Source organism: Mus pahari, chromosome 21, assembly GCF_900095145.1.
Source record: "Mus pahari chromosome 21, PAHARI_EIJ_v1.1, whole genome shotgun sequence".
NCBI lineage: Eukaryota > Metazoa > Chordata > Mammalia > Rodentia > Muridae > Mus > Mus pahari.
The window spans coordinates 22,637,174-22,655,714 of record NC_034610.1 but is presented as its reverse complement, the minus strand read 5'-3'; the positions used below and the strand labels follow the sequence as shown (position 1 = coordinate 22,655,714).

At 51.3% G+C, this 18,541-nt stretch overlaps 1 protein-coding gene across 1 annotated transcript in view; it reads right to left on the bottom strand.

Moving 5' to 3' along the window:
• Pacsin1 (protein kinase C and casein kinase substrate in neurons 1) overlaps positions 1-14,996 on the bottom strand; it is a 52,158-nt gene extending 37,162 nt beyond the window's left edge. The window contains exon 1 of the mRNA XM_029533117.1: positions 14,829-14,996. The gene's annotated coding sequence lies outside the window, so the exon portion shown is untranslated. The remainder of the gene's footprint in view (positions 1-14,828) is intronic.
• Positions 14,997-18,541: the final 3,545 nt, after the last annotated feature.

Here is an 18,541-nt window from a genome sequence, read left to right as displayed (position 1 = left end):
AACACCAGCTTCTCTTCCAGAGGTCCAGGTTCAATTCCCAGCACCCATATGACCGCTCACAACCATCTGTAACTCCAAGATCTGAGACCCTCCCACAGGCATACATACAGGCAAAACACAAATTCACAGAAACAAAAAATTGAAGTAAACATAAATAAAAAGGCCAGCCATAAAGATACCTTTAATTCTGCTATTTGGGAAGCAAAGACATACAGATTCCTATGAGTTCAAGGACAGGCAAAGCAACATTATGAGACCCTGTCTTAAAAATAGGTTAAACTTATTTAACTAATTAACTAAATTTAATTAACTAATTAAAACCAATATAAAATAATAAAAAAGATGATAAAGATATGCAGTTGAGGTACCACATTGGAGCCTTTGAGGCTGCGGAGCCATCTGTAGAACAGTAGAGACACTCTCAGCCACTGTGTGATGCTCGGCCCCACCCCGCCCCACCCCAGGTGGAATCCATCTCCTCCAGAGTCACAGGGTGAAGCGGTATCTCCACTCACGGCCACGCCCAGCGACAGGCCAAAGAGCTGTGGGTTTACCCCTCAGGCTTCCACTGATTCCGCTGGAGGCAGCAAATCCCATGACACTTGGGCTGTGGCTGGCCCGTTTAAGGCAAGCTGAATAGGGCTAACCCTGCTGGCTGGAAGAACTGACCCAGTCCTCCAAAGGGCTTAAGCAAAAGGCTCACTATCCACAAAGAGATCTGAGGAAGGAAGGGCCACTGTCATTGGGCAGAAGTCTGTGCTTGGGTGTCGCGCGCGCGCGCGCGCACACACACACTCGGGACAGGAAAATGAAAAAATCTCTGACACTGCCTAAGATGCTGCCACCTTGAGTGAAGCTCGCGTCTCTGGCCTGGCCCAGCTCCCCTCGACTAATCAGAAGCCAGAAGCAGCCACTCCAAGCACAGTGAGCCGGTCCCAGAGCGGAGACTTCAAGGGCCGCAGGGGATGCTGGGAGTGTTGGGGCTTGCCCTGCCAGGGCTTGCGTGCTTTTTAGTAGAGGATGGTAGAGGATGGTTCACCCTGAGTCTTTCCTCTGGGCATCCCTCAGCTGAATAACCTGTGACGGGCCAGGGCAAAGTGTGAGGACCCGGCCACCATCTCGATATGGGACAACTCTGTGAGCAGCTTCTAAACCTTCTGTTTCCAAATCTTCACCCAGAGTCCAGCTCAGACCTTAACGCTCGCACCCCCTGATACTGCACGGTGGTGATGAACATGATCTGTGAGGCGGCGGGGACGAGCCACCACATAGGTGATGCCCCATCATGAGAGCCTCCTCCTGCCGGGTACCAGCTCCCCATTGTTGCTTTCTCATCTGCAGGGCAGGGACGGTTGCACCCACATCATGAGGTGACTGTGGGATGTTGTGGAGGACGCCTCTCACAGTCCCTCCCCTCCCCCACAGCTGACAACTGTGCTGTCTGAGAAAAGGGGAACAGACAAAGACAGCGCTTCTAACTTGCCGGCTACCCTCTGGCCCCTGCCCCACCATTCTCTGCCTTCTACCACAACATAAAAGACGTTCCTCCAGTCCCCCTTGTAGAAGCACTGTGTTTTCTCCCATTAAAAAAGGGGCCAGGCATGGTGTGGCAGGCCTTAAAAGCATTTACCACCACACCCAGACACTATGCAAGATTGTGTACACACACAGATGTGTGCACTTGCACACTCACGTGCATACAAACACGCAATGCACATTTGCACTCATGTGCTCTCTCTCTCTCTCTCTCTCTCTCTCTCTCTCTCTCTCTCTCTTTCTCTCTCTCACACACACACACACATATGCACACACACATGTGCATGTTTTGCCCAAGAAGGCCTGAAGCCTGGGAACTAAAGTTAGTGTCTGTTCTAAGCTTCTCTGTGGGCACTGAGAGTCAAAACCCACAAGTGCTCTAAACTGCCGAGACATCTCCAGCCTTCCTTTATTTTATTTTATTTTATTTTATTTTATTTTATTTTATTTTATTTTTCAAGACAGGGTTTCTCTGTGTAGTCCTGGCTGTCCTGGAACTCACTCTGTAGACCAGGCTGGCCTTAAACTCAGAAATCTGCCTGCCTCTGCCTCCCAAGTGCTGGGATCAAAGGTGTGTGCCACCACCACCCGGTGCCTTCCTTTATTTTTAAGACTGTCAGGCTCATATCTAAGTGACCAGAAGGCACAAAATGCTCCCCCAAAGCCCCATCAGGGGTCTCCCCACGAAAAGCACCCTGCATCCAGAGGCACATTTGTCAACTGACAGTTCTCTGTGGATACACCATCCTTCCCCTCACCCGGAGTCTGTGCTGGGGTTCACCTTGGCCTTGGGGAATCTACAGGACCTGTCGGGTGCAAATGGAGGTGTCTGCCATTATAGGACCACACATACCAGCTGACTTGCTCTGAAGGTCTGTCTGTCCTGTCCCGTTCCACCATTAAACACCTGACACAGTAGATCCCTCACTGTCTGCACACTTCATCTTCCTTTGACACTCCAACAGCCAAGTAGCTGTCCAAGACCGGCTCTTTGGCTCTAAACCGCGTTTCAGCTTCAGCGCATCTGTTCAAGCTCTAAGGGTCTTTGAGTGCTTCTAATTGTCCGGACGAACCGCCCACGACGTGCTCCTTAGAGGGCATCCTGATGGCTTGGCACTTCCTTGACATTTGCACCACAGCGTATTAAGGCCCTGATGAGTTCGGCTGTGAAGAAAACGCTTAGCTGGGTGTGGTCGCCTATGCCAGTAATCCCAGCACTTGAGAGACAGAGGCAGGAGGGTGGGGAGTTTGAAGCCAACCTGGGTTTCAAGAGACTGTTTCTAAAGTGAAGGAGGGGCCGGTGGATGGCTCAGCAGGGAAAGGCACTCCTTCACACACCAGCCAACCGGAGTCCAGTGTCCTGGACCCACATGGTAAAGGAGCAAACTCACTCTGGCAAGCCGTCCGCTGACCTCCACAGGTATGTGCACATGCATACAAAGAAACTAAGTGTAATTAGAGTAACAAAGCATACATACATAAACATACACACATGTATACATCCTGTATCCATATACATATGCACATATATATATCCCTATACATATACATGTATATACACACATGTACATATATGTATACATATACATATCCCATACGTATGCATATATACACACATGTACATATCCATATCCCTATACATATGCATATACACACATGTATATATATTTCCATATACATATGTACATATACATATCTGCATACATACGCATATGCATATACATGTGCGAAGACATATACAAATATACTGAAGTAGGCTGGAGAGGGTATTCCAGTTGACAGAATGCTTGCCTAGCATGCATGAGGTCCTTGATTCTATCCCAGGCACCAGAGAAACTGGGCCTGGGGGTTCATACCTTGATAACTGGCTAGAGGCCGCTAGAGGCAGGAGGATGGGGTGTTCGAGGCCGTCTTTGGCTACGAAGTGAGTTTGAAAGCAGTCTAGGATACAGAGATCCCGTCTCAGCTCAATTAAGTAATAATAATTTAAAAAAAGAACAAACTTCCCTCACATGAATGTTCCCCCAGTGCCGTGGGAGGCGGGAGGGGCGTACGGCCCTCAAGGAAGCCCACAGAGCTCAGGCGGCTTCAGCCTCCACTGCCACAGCCTATGGAGCAGGGTGGCCTCTTGGGACACCCCCGTCCTGTGTGTCCTGCTCACTCCCACCTCCCAGGCAGGCTGGTCCTACTTGCTTTCCCTCCTCAGTAACTCAAGACTTGATTCCCCTGAGTCTGGTTTGAAAGCACTGGCAGCTGTCACCCATTTTCAGCCCTAAGGTTGGTCCAGCCCAGTTCACTGTGTGCCCTGAGCAGGGAGGAAGGGAGTCATCGCACACACACACCATGCACTGCTGAGCAGGGTCTGCCCCTTCTTCAGGGCCAATGAGGACGGGACCCCTATGAGACAGAGGGGATCCATCAGAAGAACCTGCCAAATAGGACAGGTGAGATGGTAACAAGTCACCTGATACCCAGAAGGACGGGCAGGGTGGGGCTGCAGCCTGATGGGACTGGAGATAGGGGGACACCAGACACCCTGCTGGAGGAGGGGCAGGGAACAGGAGACAAAAAAGCCACGGTACAGTCTGACATTGGAATCACGTGGTCACTGCAGGACCTCGGCTGGAAGCCCGAGACCCCTCTGTGTCTCAATAGACCCATCTGCAACCAGAAATCGAGGCCCGACGCTGTAGCTCAGTGGCAGAGTGCTTCCCTAGTGTATGGGGACTCTGGGCTGCATCCCAGCGCTGTAAAAACAAGATAAACCCCGCCAAGGAAGCAACAAGGGACTGTGCATGTGAAGGAGCCCAGTACAGCACACAGCCATCCTTGGGAAGTGAGGCTGCAGCGCTCTTCAGGGGCACTGGGATTTGGGCAGAAGCGTTCAGGTAACAAGGACAGAGTGTGTGTCCTTCGCTACCGAGTGGCCAGCACTTGGGCCATACTCAAAACTGACTCATCAGCCTCTGGAACAGTGAGTGAGCTGAGCGCACAGCTGGGAGCAAGAAGCCACCAGCCTGGGAGAGTTTTGTGTACACCAGGCAGGGCCTGCCACCAAATGAGCCACATCCCAACTGTATATTTTGAGACAGGATCTTGAAAAGCCCAGGCTGAGCTGGGCGTGGTGGCACATGCCTTTAATCCCAGCACTCAGGAGACAGAGGCAGGCGGATTTCTGAATTCGAGGCCAGCCTGGTCTACAAAGTGGGTTCCAGGACAGCCAGGGCTAGACAGAGAAACCCTGTCTCGAAAAAACAACAACAACAACAAAAGCCCAGGCTGTCCTGGAACTCGCTCTGGAGTAGAGAATGGTCTTGAACTCCCGACCCTCCTATTTTCCTTTCCCGTGTGAATCTGGTTTGTTTTAATTTTAGTATTTCTAATATTTACACATGCATGTATGTGATACATGCATACATGTGTGATGTATGTATGTATGCATGTGTGTGATGCATGCATGTGTGTGATGTATATATGTATGTATGTATGTATGTATGTATGTATGTATGTACCTATTACAACACCCATATGGAGGTCAGAGGAAAGTTGGTGCCAGGGATCAAACTCAAGTCGTTGGGCTTGTTGGCAATTGCCTGAGCCGTCTTGAAGGCATTGCTGCTGCTGCTGTTGTTGTTGTTGTTGTTGTTGTTGTTGTTGTAAGAGTTTCACTATGTAGCCCAGACTGCCTTGGAACTCACTTGACTATGGACTATGTCTGGCCTTTGATTCACGGAGAGCTGCCTGCCTCTGCTTCCTGCATACTGAGTCCTGATGCAGTCCCGAGCCGACTTCCTTCCTGCAGCTGGCAGCATTAGGAGACAGGTAGCACCGAGCTGCCAGCTCACAGAGTACAGAGGACCCTGCGGAACGTGTCCTGTGGAGTTGCAGTCAATAGAGCTCAGGCTGTGGGACTGTGCAGACAAAACCAATGCTTGACTCACAAAGAAGGGCCAGGTGGAGCAGAGGGCACACACAGAAACAGACCCAGGGCTCAGCCAATCACAGTGTATGAGCCGGATCTCTGTCTTCAGGTTTTTTCTTTTGATTGTTGTTTTAAGACAGAATCTTGTGTAGTCCAGGGTACCCTCACATCTGACATGTAGCTCAGGCTAACCTTAATTTCCCAGCATGTATAAAGCCCTGGGCTCCATCTCCAATGCTACAGCAAAAAAGGAGAGAGAGACAGAGGGAGGGAAGGAGGGAAGGGAGGGAGGAGGGAGGGAGGGAGGGAACCAAAGAGAAAATTGCCCAAAGAAAGTCCTTATCTCAGGTAGGCGAGATGGCTCAGTGTGTAAAGGGGCTTGCTGCCAAGCCTGACAACCCAGGTTTGATCCCTCAGACCCACACTGTAGGAGCGATCTGACCTCCACAAGAGTATATGTGCTTATGTGCACAAAAATCTGATTAAAAATTTCTAATTGTAATACTTTTTTTGTAAAATATTCTTATTTATTTTCCTGTGTGTGTGTGTGTGTGTGTGTGTGTGTGTGTGTGTGTGTCTTTGACTGAGGACATGCATATCACGCGCTTTCAGTGACCTCAGACGCCATAAGAAGCTGCGGGATCCAGGTAGATGTGAGCCCCTGCAAGTGCAGTCAGTGCTCTCAACTACCAAGCCATCTCCCCTGACCCTCCAATAAACTTTTTAAACAGAAAGTCTTTACCCCAGCACTCGGGAGGCAGAGGCAGATGGATCTCTATGAATTTGAGGCCAGCCTGGTCTAGAGAGCCAGTTCCAGGCCGGTCAAGGCTACATAGTGAGACCCTGTCTTACACAAACAAAAGAAAGTCCTTATTTATTTATGTATTTATGTATTTGGTTTTTTGAGACAGGGTTTCTCTGTGCAGCCCTAGCTGTCCTGGAACTCAGAAATCTGCCTGCCTCTGCCTCCTGAGTGCTGGGATTAAAGGCGAGCACTGGCTTTTTTTTTTTTTTTTTTTTTTTTAAATTTTTTTTGGAAAGTCCTTATTTTAGAGGCGTGTCTTCAGACAGGCATGGCGAATCGATACCCGAGATTTGGTTAGAATGATTGCATTACTGGAGGCATGCACCACCATGACCCTTAATAAATAAATCTTTTTCTTTTAAATTTATAAATTAAAGACAGAGGAGATATCAAGTTCTAGAGACAATCCCTAGCCACTGCCGCTACCACCACACACACACACACACACACACACACACACACACACACACACGTGCGCGCTCACACACACACCTCAAAAGCAGAATATTCAGAAGGATGAGGCAGGATTCCAAGGTAGAAGCCAGCTACAGAGGGAACTCAAAGAGAGCCTAGTCCCTTTAATTTAGTGAAATCCTGACTCAAAATAAAATAGGGCTAGCCTGGTGTACATAGCAAGTTCTAGACTAGTCAAGGTTATACAGCACGACCCTGTCTCAAAATACATAAAGAATTCCTTTTTTTGCCGGGCGTGGTGGCACATGCCTTTAATCCCAGCACTCGGGAGGCAGAGGCAGGCGGATTTCTGAGTTCAAGGCCAGCCTGGTCTACAGAGTGAGTTCCAGGACAGCCAGGGCTACACAGAGAAACCCTGTCTCAAAAAAAACCAAAGAGAAAAAAAAAAATTTCTTTCTTAAAGACAGAAGAGGAAACAGTCCAAGAGAGGCCCTGAGTGTGCAAATCCCCTCAGTGAATCAGGGGTGGGCCTCAGCTGGGACCAGCCCTACCTTCCTGCTCTGTCATGGCCTCCTCTTTGGCGGCAGGCATGCCCTTGGGAAGGCCCAGGTGCTACAGGGTGGGGCTGAGGAATGAAGGAGGGTCTCCTCCACTCCTGAGTCACCTGCTCTAGAAGGGTCCAATGAAGCAGGTCATTTAAAACGTCCATCACGAATGCCAGGTATGCTGGTGCATGCCTGTCATCCCTGCACTGAGCTGGTGGAAACAGGAGGACCAGAAGTTCAAAGCCAGCCTAGACTCTAGAGTCAGAGTGAGGCCAGCTCAGGCTACATGAGACTGACTAACTGAATGGCCAGCGTCAGCGATTACCAGTCGTCTCACCGAACTCTTGGCTGTATCTCCATTCAGTCCTGCCCGGATCTCGTCCCCAGCCCCAAGCCATACCTGTCCCTGCTTTAAGTCAGCCTGGAATCTCCCCTCCATCCTTTGAACGCACCACCCCTCCCTTCTGAGTCCGCTACTCCCACAATAGTCATCCAATATGCTCAGCATCCCTGCATAAGCATCCCTGAAACCAGTGATGTGCCCGGCCTGGCTCAAGGGGGCTGCGGAGGGAGGACACGAAACTCTAGAACCAGACCCGTGTCCATTCACAGTGCGACTGACTCCAGCCCAAGGATAACCAATGCCTTCTTCTGGCCTCTGCTGGAACCAGATACATATATGGTATACATACGTAGATACAGGCATTTGTATACATAAAGCAAATTTTTTAAAAATCCTAATTAAATAATAATAAAAAATAATGAGCCAGGCAGTGGTGGCGCATGCCTTTGATCCCAGCACTCAGGAGGCAGAGGCAGGCGGATCTCCAAGGGTTCCAAGCCAGCCAGGGCAACATAACAAGACTGAGTCTGAAAAGAAAGAAGCTGAGTGTGAAGGAGCTGTTAATCCTGCCCTCAGGAGGTAGAGACAGAGAGCTCAGACAGATGTGAGGACAACTGGCTACGTAGAAAGGACCAGGACAGTCGGGTACAGTGAGCCACTGTCTCAAGGATGAAAACCCTGAATAAGTAACAAAGCCCAGGCTGGCTGGGATGTGGGTAAGGATGCCCGAGGCCGAGGCTGAGGACGTGTGTCACCCCTGTAACCCTCACAGTGGACACCTCCCAGAAGCCGTCCTCCAAACTCCACAAGGGTGATGTGACACAGGCACCTTCTCCTGTCCCCTTGTCCTCCCATCCCCACTAAATAAATACATGTAAAATAATAATTTTTTTTTTTCGAGGCAGAGTTTCTCTGTGTAGCCCTGGCTGTCCTGGAACTCACTTTGTAGACCAGGCTGGCCTCGAACTCAGAAATCCACCTGCCTCTGCCTCCTGAGTGCTGGGATTAAAGGTGTGCGCCACCATGCCCAGCTGTAAAATAATAATTTTAAAAAGGGACTGGAGAGATAAATGATTTAATGGTGACGAGCACAGGGTGGCTCACCGCTGTCTTTAATTCCAGTCCCAGGAGACCTGACACCCAGCAAAGGCCGGGCATGCCTGTGGTACATGGACGTACATGCAGACAAAACACTTGTACCCACTTTAAAACCTTAAAAATAGTAAGAATGAGCCCGGCGGTGGTGGCGCACGCCTTTAATCCCAGCACTCAGGAGGCCGAGGCAGGTGGATCTCTGAGTTTGAGGCCAGCCTGGTCTACAAAATGAGTTCCAAGACAGCCAGGGCTACACAGAGAAACCCTTTCTCGAAAAACCAAAACTACTACTAATAATAATATAATCAAATCCTAAGCATATATAAAGTCTCCTGCTTTAACCTATCATGAGTTGTAACTATCTTTTCAGATTGTCCTTTCCCCCCAGTATCCCCAGGTACCTTGCCTGGCAGGAGTACGAGGGGGCGGAGGAAGCTGGGGGGTGCAGTCCTGACCAGATTCGTCCTCCTGGTGACCTGTCACTCACCATTGCTGCTTGCTAAGACTGCACCTATTGGGCTCTCTCCCAAAATGGTGTTTCCAAAAACGGGGTGCGAACGCACTCTCCCCCAGAGCTGTGATGGGTTTGTCTGCCACACCCTCGGCCAGGAAAAGGCTTACTGCAAGGATTTGTGCCGTGCCGGATTAACCATATTTAGAAGCTCCTCGTTGATGGTAAACCTCTCTGCCCCATCCGAACGGGCAAGCACTCGCCAGGCGGCATGCAGAATCAGTGTACAGACACAGAATTCAAAACTGCTCTGTGGGCTGGGGCGGTGGCTCGGCGGGTAAAGAGGCTCGCCCTGCGAGTATCAGGACCTGAGTTTGAGTCCCCGGAACACACACCAGGCTGGATACAGAAGTGTCTGTAATCTCAGCGCTCCTACCGCCCGAGAGGAGGAGGAGGAGACGAGGAGACGGGAGAATTCAGGGAAGTCTGGACTGAGCAGCACCGAATAAAGACCTCACGGTGGACCCTGAGGCCTAACCTCCATGCTTACACAGTTTCTCTCTCTCTCTCTCTCTCTCTCTCTCTCTCTCTCTCTCTCTCTCTCACACACNCACACACACACACACACACACACACACCACCCCTCTCCCAGGACAGAAAAGGGATAGGAGACTCCTTTCTTTCCTTCTCCATCCCTAAACACCGCCTCCTAGAGGCCAAAGGGCGCCAATGCAATTCAGATTTCAGAAAAAAGACAACTCAAGTTGGTCTTTTTATTTTTATTTTATTTTATTATTTTTGGTTTTCTGAGACAGGGTTTCTCTGTGTAGCCCTGGCTGTCCTGGAACTCACTTTGTAGACCAGGCTGGCCTCAAACTCAGAAATCCGCCTGCTTCTGCCTCCCGAGTGCTGGGATTAAAGGTGTGCGCCACCACGCCCGGCTTACAAACAGTTTTGATCCACCCTGTGGTTGCTGGGAACCAAACCCAGGAAGATCCTCTCCAAAAGCAGCCAGTACTCCTAACCACTGAGCTACCCTTCCTCCAGCATTCTCCCTCCACTTGAATCTTATGGCCCCTGGTCCTCCCAGTCTTCAGGAGCCCCAGTCTGAAGGCTCAAGGCACCTCACCAATACCCTCTGTCTTATCATCCAAGCTTCTGCCTCACAAAAGTCCTCTTCCAGTTCCTCCTGTCCACCCTTCCTAGAACTAAGCATTCTCTATTGCCCTGGCTGCCTGGGTACCATCTATAGATGCCCCACACTGGACCCCGGCAGCTGTGCCTGAGGATGCCAAAACCTAACTAGACACACCCGGGAGGATGCCTAACTAGACCGAGACCTAACTAGACACGCCCCTGAAGGTCCTGTCAGCTGTGCAAAGCCTGTGGGGTCATCTGTGATTGCCACTGTCACTGAACTGAAGCTTTGCTTCTGGGGGTGGGTGGCTCCTGTAGGGTACCTCCTAGGGCCCTGGCCACCTGCTCCCAGTCCTTCATGGTCATGGAAACCAACTGCAAGGTATAGGTCATGGAAACCAATGGGCAAAGGGCTGCAAAGGTAGCTAATGACTTTCCAGTCCGATCTAAATGATTCCCACCGAACGCCAATTATTTTTGCAATAAGAAAAACCAAGGGGCTCAGTGGTTTAGAGCACTGACTGCTCTTCCAGAGGTCCTGAATTCAAATCCCAGCAACCACATGGTGGCTCACAGCCATCTGTAGTGGAATCTGATGCCCTCTTCTGCTGTGTCTGAAGACAGCTACAGTGTACTTATATATAATAAATAAATAAAATCTTGAAAGAAAGAAAGAAAGAAAGAAAGAAAGAAAGAAAGAAAGAAAGAAAGAAAGGAAGGAAGGAAGAAAGAAAGAAAGAAAAGAAAGAAAAGAAAAGAAAAACCAAAAGCTTTTTGTTTGAAACAGTCTCGTATAATCTAGGTTAGACTCAAAAAGGGCTCCAAAGCTGGGCTGGGTTCTTGTTTTGTTTTGGTTTTTGAGACAGGGTTTCCCTGTGTAGCCCTGGCTGTCCTGGAATTCACTTTGTAGACTAGGCTGGCCTGGAACTCAGAAACCCAGCCTGCCTCTGCCTCCTGGGTGCGTGCGCCACCACTTCCCGGCTTGGACTGGGTTCTTAATCCTCCTGCTTCTACCTCCCAAGGGCTGATACCATAAAGTCTACACACACACACACACACACACACACACACACACACACACACCACACACCTGACTTGAAAGGCTGGGTTTGTTTTTCTTTTCTTTTATTTATCCGCCACAGCATGAGTGGAAGTCAAAGGGGAACCGGTTCTCTCTGCCCGCCCGTGTGGTATCAGAAACTGAACTCAAATCATCCGTCTTAATGGCAAATACCTTTCCCCACTGAGTCATCTCGCCAGCCTGGAAGGTGTTGGGGTTGTTCTGATTTGGTTTTGTTTTCCTTCAAGAAAAAATATAAGATGAGGGGGAGCGGGGGGGGGGGTGCTCAGCAGTCCAGCCTTCACAGTTTTTGAGAAGATGAGGTGCTTCCCAGCACCCACAGCGGGTAGCTCCCTTCCACCTATTAACCCCGGCTCCAAGGGATGCAAGAGCATTAGTCTCTGCAGGCACCCGCACTCACCTGCACACCTACACATGAGAATAAGTAACAAAAGGACTTCGGAGGCAGAGGCAGGGAGATGTCTGTGAGTTTGAGGCTACCCTGGTCTACAGAGTGAGTTACAGGCCAGTGAGCTACATAGTGAGTGAGACCCTGTCTCAAAAAAAATTATCTAAGCAGGGTGGTGGTGGCACATGTCTTTGATCCCACCACTCAGGAGGCAGAGTCAGGTGGATCTCTAGTGAGTTCAAGACTAAGCTGGTCCTTTAAAAAAAAAAAAAGCGGGGGCTGGTGAGATGGCTCAGTGGTTAAGAGCACTGACTGCTCTTCCGAAGGCTCTGAGTTCAAATCCCAGCAACCACATGGTGGCTCACAACCATCTGTGATGAGATCTGACACCCTCTTCTGGTGTGTCTGAAGACAGCTACAGTGTACTTACATATAATAAAAATAAATAAATCTTAAAAAAAAAAAAGTGGGGGGGGGAGCTGAAGAGAAGGCTCAGAGGTTAAGAGCACTGTCTGCTCTTCCAGAGGTCTTGAGTTCAAATCCCAGCAACCACATGGTGGCTCACAACCATCTCTAATGGTATCTGAAGCCCTCTTGTGGTTGCCTAAAGACAGTAACAGTGTACTCACATACATTAAATAAATAAATAAATAAATAAATATTTAAAAAAAAAAAAAAAAAACAAGCTGGTCTACAGAGTGAGTTCCAAGACAGCCAGGGCTACACAGAGAAACCCTGTCTCGAAAAACCAAAACAGTGTAATAATAATAATACTAGCAGAAATGTAAACAAACAAACAAACAAAAAACTTTAAATGTAAAACTGAGGATTGGAGCTATATAGAACAGAAGAAACAGCCTTGCCTAGAACCCCTTAGTGAGGGGCTAGGGACCTGGCTCAGCAGAAAGTGCTTCAATAGAATGTTCCAGGCCCTTGTCTGGAGCCTGTTCCTCCTCTCCTCAGTACTGTCATTCCCTCAGGTCCTCTTCTTGCTTCCGTGGGGAGGACCCCCGGATCAGTGAGCTCCTTCCCCGTTGGCCCTTCCTGTTCTACCTGCCCTGACAGACTCACAGAAGCCTCTCTTCTTCCGTGAGTCTCCCACTGCCACTCAATCCTGCCAGGGGTGCAAGCATCTCCTGCAGGAACCTTTCAAATGACTCACTACGTCACACTTTCCACAAGTAAAGGTCTCTGGGTCAGGCCTTGGCGGGGTCACCAGACCAAGACACACCTCCTTCATCCTTCAACTGTCTCCATAACCCAGGGAAGATGTCACTCCAAGACTGGGGCAACGGATCTGAGGAGAGGAACAAGATGGGGCAAGGGCCATGGGCAAGGAGGCTTCGGAAGGCCGGCAGGCGAGAGCAGGGTGGCTTTCCTGAGGAACAGAGTGAGAATTCAGAGCGATGGAAAGCAAGAGAGGGAGGCAGAGGAGTCAGCTGACTGGCAGGGTGGTACAGCCTACTTAGGGAGGGCTGTGCGCCTGTCAAAGGAACAAGGCAAGCCAAGAATGGCTCCCTGCGAGGGCCCATGTCACCTTTTACACACATGGCTTATTCAGAAGACCCCAGAGACCTAGAACAGCCCGGCTGGGGTCCACCCAGCCCTGGAAGCTGACCCGGACTGGATTGTCTCGTTACAGTTGAGATGTAGCACTGTAGAAATCACCAAGGCAGAAGCTTGAAGGAAGGAAGGCCCTCAGGAAAGGGCCAGGCTCCCCGGGGACACAGGGAGGTCCCTCAGCAAAGGGCCAGGCTCCCCGGGGACACAGGGGGCCAATGAGTCAGTCAGGAGCCAACAAGACAGAAGCCCCACCAATAGTCACAGCTGACATTCAACCCCAGGCTTAAAGGAGTTTCTTGGTGGCTCTTTGGTCCCGGGGAATAGAAAGACCAAAGGGGTTCCCCTCCATTTTCCAGCTTGCTAGCTATTGCCCCAAATTTATATATTCATTCATTCATTCATTCATTCATTCATGTGAAAACATTTCTTCCGTGAGGAGCCCTTCTAAGACAATGACAATGACAGAGACAAGTCAGATTCTTAACCTGAAGGCCCTTTGGTCTAGAGGGGGACAGGCCAGACATAAGTAACCTCCCGGTTGACAGGGTTCAAGAACATGGGGCCAGAGGTGACCTCTCCCCTGGGGTGCCAAGAAACTGCTTAGAAAGGGTGATCTGAGTAGCCAGGTAAACATCTGATAAGAAAACCAGGCTGCGGGCAGAGCTTCCCAGACCACTGGCAAGCTGCACCCCAGCTGTGCCAGGGCCCCTGACAATGGGCTATTTCTGGTTGTGCCTAGAAAAAGAAGGTGCCGCATGTTTTAAGTTCCCCCAGGCTGCAGAGCTATGCTTGGGAGGGAAGTGGGGGCGGGGGCAAGGCTGGAACTTAAAAACCGGGGGGGGGGGGGTTGAAGCTGAGTCTAGTCAAGCTCTGGGGTTTGCCACTGTGTCGCAGACACATTAATGACCCTTTAACCTTTTCCACAGCCTCCTGAAAGGTGAACACAACTGGGAGAGCGCCCCAACCGTGACCAAATGGGCTGAGGTTGGTGGAGGGAGAAGGCGGTGTGGCTGGCGCAGAGAGGATTCTGCAGCATCTGCGGGGGCCCTCAGCATCGCCACCTCCTCTCTCCTTCCACCTCCCACCCCCAGCTGGTGGGGGGAGGGGTCGGAAGCAAAGAAGGAAGTACCTGTAATCTAAACCAGACATCGCCGGCTGTGCTTCTCCCCAGCCCACTCTGATCCAGAAATAACATACGCACCAAGCTGGCATCGGCCCACCCATCCCAGCTGGCCCCAGAAAAACATACAACACCGGGGGGGGGGCAGGCCTCAGCTTCCCAACGATCGTATTCCCCCTCCCTTTCCCCAGGGTAGAGGCCTCCCCTTTAGCATCCTCAAGGGGCCATTCTGACACTGGCTGGGTCAAGCCAAGAGCATCCGGGGGCGCGCGCCTACCTCTCCCCAGACACCTGCCCTCGGCTGTATCCAACGCCATCATACGCTGGGCATCTGCATCCCGCACTGGAGCCCTGGACTCTCCGTACCCCCAACACTACCCCCACCCCACCCCCAAACCCGCGCTCTCTCCACGCTTTAGAGCCCCTACCTGGGCGCCAGAGCACCGGACACCATCAGCGGGGCGGGTGGCAAAGCGGGCGGCGGCGGCCCAGCCTCAAGCCCGGCCGGCTTCCCGGGGGAGGAGGAGGAGAAGGAAGAGAAGGCTGGCGCGACCGCCGCGCGTCTCTCCGGGGCTGCGGGAAGGAGGAAGGTCAGAGACTCCGCGGAGCGCAGCGCCGCGCGGGGGCGGAGGCGGCGCGGATTAGAGCGGCTTCTCCGCGAGCCAATGGCGGCGCGGTGGCTGCGCAGGTGGCAGCGCCGCGGTACCCGGAGGCCGCGCCCGCCCGGCCGCCTGCTCCCCAGCTCGGTGTGTGTGGTTCCTGAGCGCTCCTAATCCCTGCTTCTCATGTGGGGGTGCACGCAGGATAGGGGTTTGCTGTCTAACCCTGGTGTGATGACCCCCCCCCATGCCCGTTTGTGTTGGGTCCATGGAGAACAGGAGCCTTAAGACTGGCCAAATAGCGATGATACTCCCCTCCCCCCTATCCCACGGCCCACTCCCACACTCAGCTCTGCCAAGGCGGCCTTTGTGAATCCTCAGGCCAGTTCACCTCAGCTGGCTGTCAGCAAAGCTAACTGGAGGCCTTTTGGGAGGTTCTCTGGGACTTGGGGATCTAAATGGTGACACACACCCCCCTCAGTTGCTGCCTTGTATTCTAACTGCTTCCAGGAGCCAGACTGCTGCCCCAGGGAGTGGGGCCTGACGCAGAAGAGCAAAGGATTCATTTAATGTGTCCAGAGAAGGAAGACCAGGAGGAGAAAACCGCCCACCACTGCCCCTCCCTAGCTTGAGAGACACCTGATGTCCTTAGAAGACACCTGATGTTCTTAGAAGGACTTCCTGAACCCCTGGCGGACGAGGCTCCCTGTGAGCTCTGAAGTCCACCAGTCCAGGAGCCCAGAGGGAGGAATGCCTGCTAAGAATTCCACGGATACTGGTTTCAAGCTATATTGTTGTTTTGTTTTGTTTTTAAGATGTATTTATTTATTATGTATAAGTACACTGTAGTTGTCTTCAGACACACCAGAAGAGGACGTCAGATCCCGTTATAGATGATGGTTGTGAGCCATGTGGTTGCTGGGATTTGAACTCAGGACCTTCAGGAGAGCAATCGGTGCTCTTAACCGTTGTGCCATCTCTCCAGTCCTTAAGCTGTATTATTAGAGCATAGATGACATCACCAAACCATCAGGCCGTAGGCAGCATCTCGTCTAGGGTAGGACCAGACAGTCAAGTATTAGTCAGGGTTCGGGAGTTGGTGGAGTGGCTGGGGTATAGGGGAGCCACGGACACACCCAGAGCTCTGTTCATTGTATCAATGGTGGTGGTGGTTTTATTCCCCAGGTGGGACGCTGGAGCCAAACAAGGCCAGTGGAGTATCTTGCCCACCGAAACAAGGTGTGTGGAGCATCTCACCCGCCACTCGGAACCTAAAAGGGGAGGGGGGAGTGGCACCCATCTTTATAACAGTGACAGTCTGAGTTGCCGGTGCTCTCTCCCGGGGCTGTGCAAATGCACCCCTTATGACAGACGTGTCTTCACAGCAAGAGGCTGATTCCCCACTGAGGTTCTCACAGAGGCATCCAGGAGAGAAAGGCTACAAAAGCCTGCCCCTTCCCTTGTCATGCATTGGCCTAGCTAGACAGTAAAATGTTTTCATGGAGACAAATTGGAGCCCTGGGTGGGGGTGGGGGGGCTAGGTGTGTGCGCTAGGGCTGAGAAGGCAGAGGAGGGGCTAGTGAGTTCTCTCAATGCAGTGATGATGATAATGATGATGGTGGTGGTGGTGGTGGTGGTGAAGATGATGATACTTTTAAGAAAAAGGTCAGCGGAGTCCACAGCACCAGACTTCCCGGACAGGATGCCTCCTATCCCTAGCCGGTCAGACATTTGGAGGGTTGATAAGAGTCCTAAGTGAGTGCTCAGGGGGTAGAAGGCTATGACACCGTGGGGAAGAGAAGCCAGAGGCTGGGAGAAAGCGCAGCCTTCACAGAGCTGTAGGTCCATCAGGAGACCGGGAGGGCTTTAAGAACATGGCTCAGTTAGCAGAGTGCTTGCTGAGCGCACCCAAAGCCCTGGGCCCCAGTTCTAGCACATAGTTGGTGATGTGGTTCAGGCCTGTAGTAACCCCAGCCTCCAGAAGTCATCCTCCACCACACAGTGAGTCTGTGGTCATCTTGGACCTCTTGAACAATCCAACAAGAGGCCGGTAGGGTAGTACACAGAGAAACCCTGTCTCGAAAAACCAAAAACAACAACAACAAACAAACAAACAAAAACAAACAAACAAGCCGGGCGTGGTGGCGCACGCCTTTAATCCCAGCACTCGGGAGGCAGAGGCAGTCGGATTTCTGAGTTCGAGGCCAGCCTGGTCTACAGAGTGAATTCCAGGACAGCCAGGGCTACACAGAGAAACCCTGTCTCGAAAAAAACAAAACAAAACAAACAAACAAACAAAAAACCCCAAAACAAAAAACAACAACAAAACCCCAAACTGGGCATGGTGATGCATGCTTGCAATCCCAGCCCGGTGGAGAGAGGGTAAGGGACAGAAGTTGGACCTAACCTGCAAGGGCTCAAGGCCACCACAGGAAGATACATGTGACTGTCTGAGGGAGAAAGAGGGGCGAGAGAAAGAGAACTCAAAGGAAGGCTCTCCTTCCTCCCCCTCCCCTCCAAGCCGTTTTTTTTTCTATATGGAAGACAGGGCAACAGGATCTCCCTTCTGCCTGGCCCTCTCTTCCAGGCCCAACACGCAGTATCAATTACCAATCCATTATTCATTCATTGATTTATTTATTCCCGCGCCTTTCGGTGCTGGCCTGCCTTTCTGTCCCTACGCCTTTTGTGTTTCGCTGGCATCTGCAAACCCCTCAGGACCAGCGCTGGCTCCTTCTGCGTGGCCCAGAGTCTGAGGGAGGATGAATCGAGGGAGGCTCAGGGTGGGAAGGACAGCCCCATGGAAACGGACAGGGGTCAGATCTCCACGGGGCTGAGAGAACGTGAGGCCAGGACACGAGAGACGTGGGAAGGGTTGCTGTGCCGGAAACGGAGGACATCTGTATTGAAGCAGAGGCGCAAACCCGGAGGGAGGGTGGGGGAGGTACGCGGAACAGGAAGGGGTGGGGGCGGGGCGCAAAACAGGAAGGTGGGTCAGGTTCACCTCGGACAGCCGAGCAGGAGGTCTGCAATTAGAATGGCTACAAGGAAGCTGATCTAAATTGGGAAGTGTGGACATCCCGCGTCAGTTCCCGAAACATTTTATTTTAGGTTATACGGGGCTGGAGTGTGTGTGTGTGTGTGTGCATGTGTTCTGAATCCAACCCCAGCCACACCTCAGCTCTGCACAGAGAGCCCCTGGCTGTCTTCTGTCCCTCACTCTCTACTTTTGGTTGGTTGGTCTTTAAAAGAGACTGCTTTGTTTTTGAAGGCATGTGTGTCTGTGTAGGAGTCTGCGCACACGGGTGCCTGTGTCTAATGAGGCCTGCAGAGGGTGAGATGCTCTGGAGTTAGAGTTACAGGCAGGTGTGAGCGCCCCATGTGGGTGCTGGCCACCAAAATTAGGGCGTCTGGGAAAGCAGTAAGTTCTTTTAACCACTGAGCCTCTTTTTGTTTATTTATTTATTTTTGGTTTTTCAAGACAAGGTTTCTCTGTATAGCCCTGGCTGTCCTGGAACTCACTCTGTAGACCAGGCTGGCCT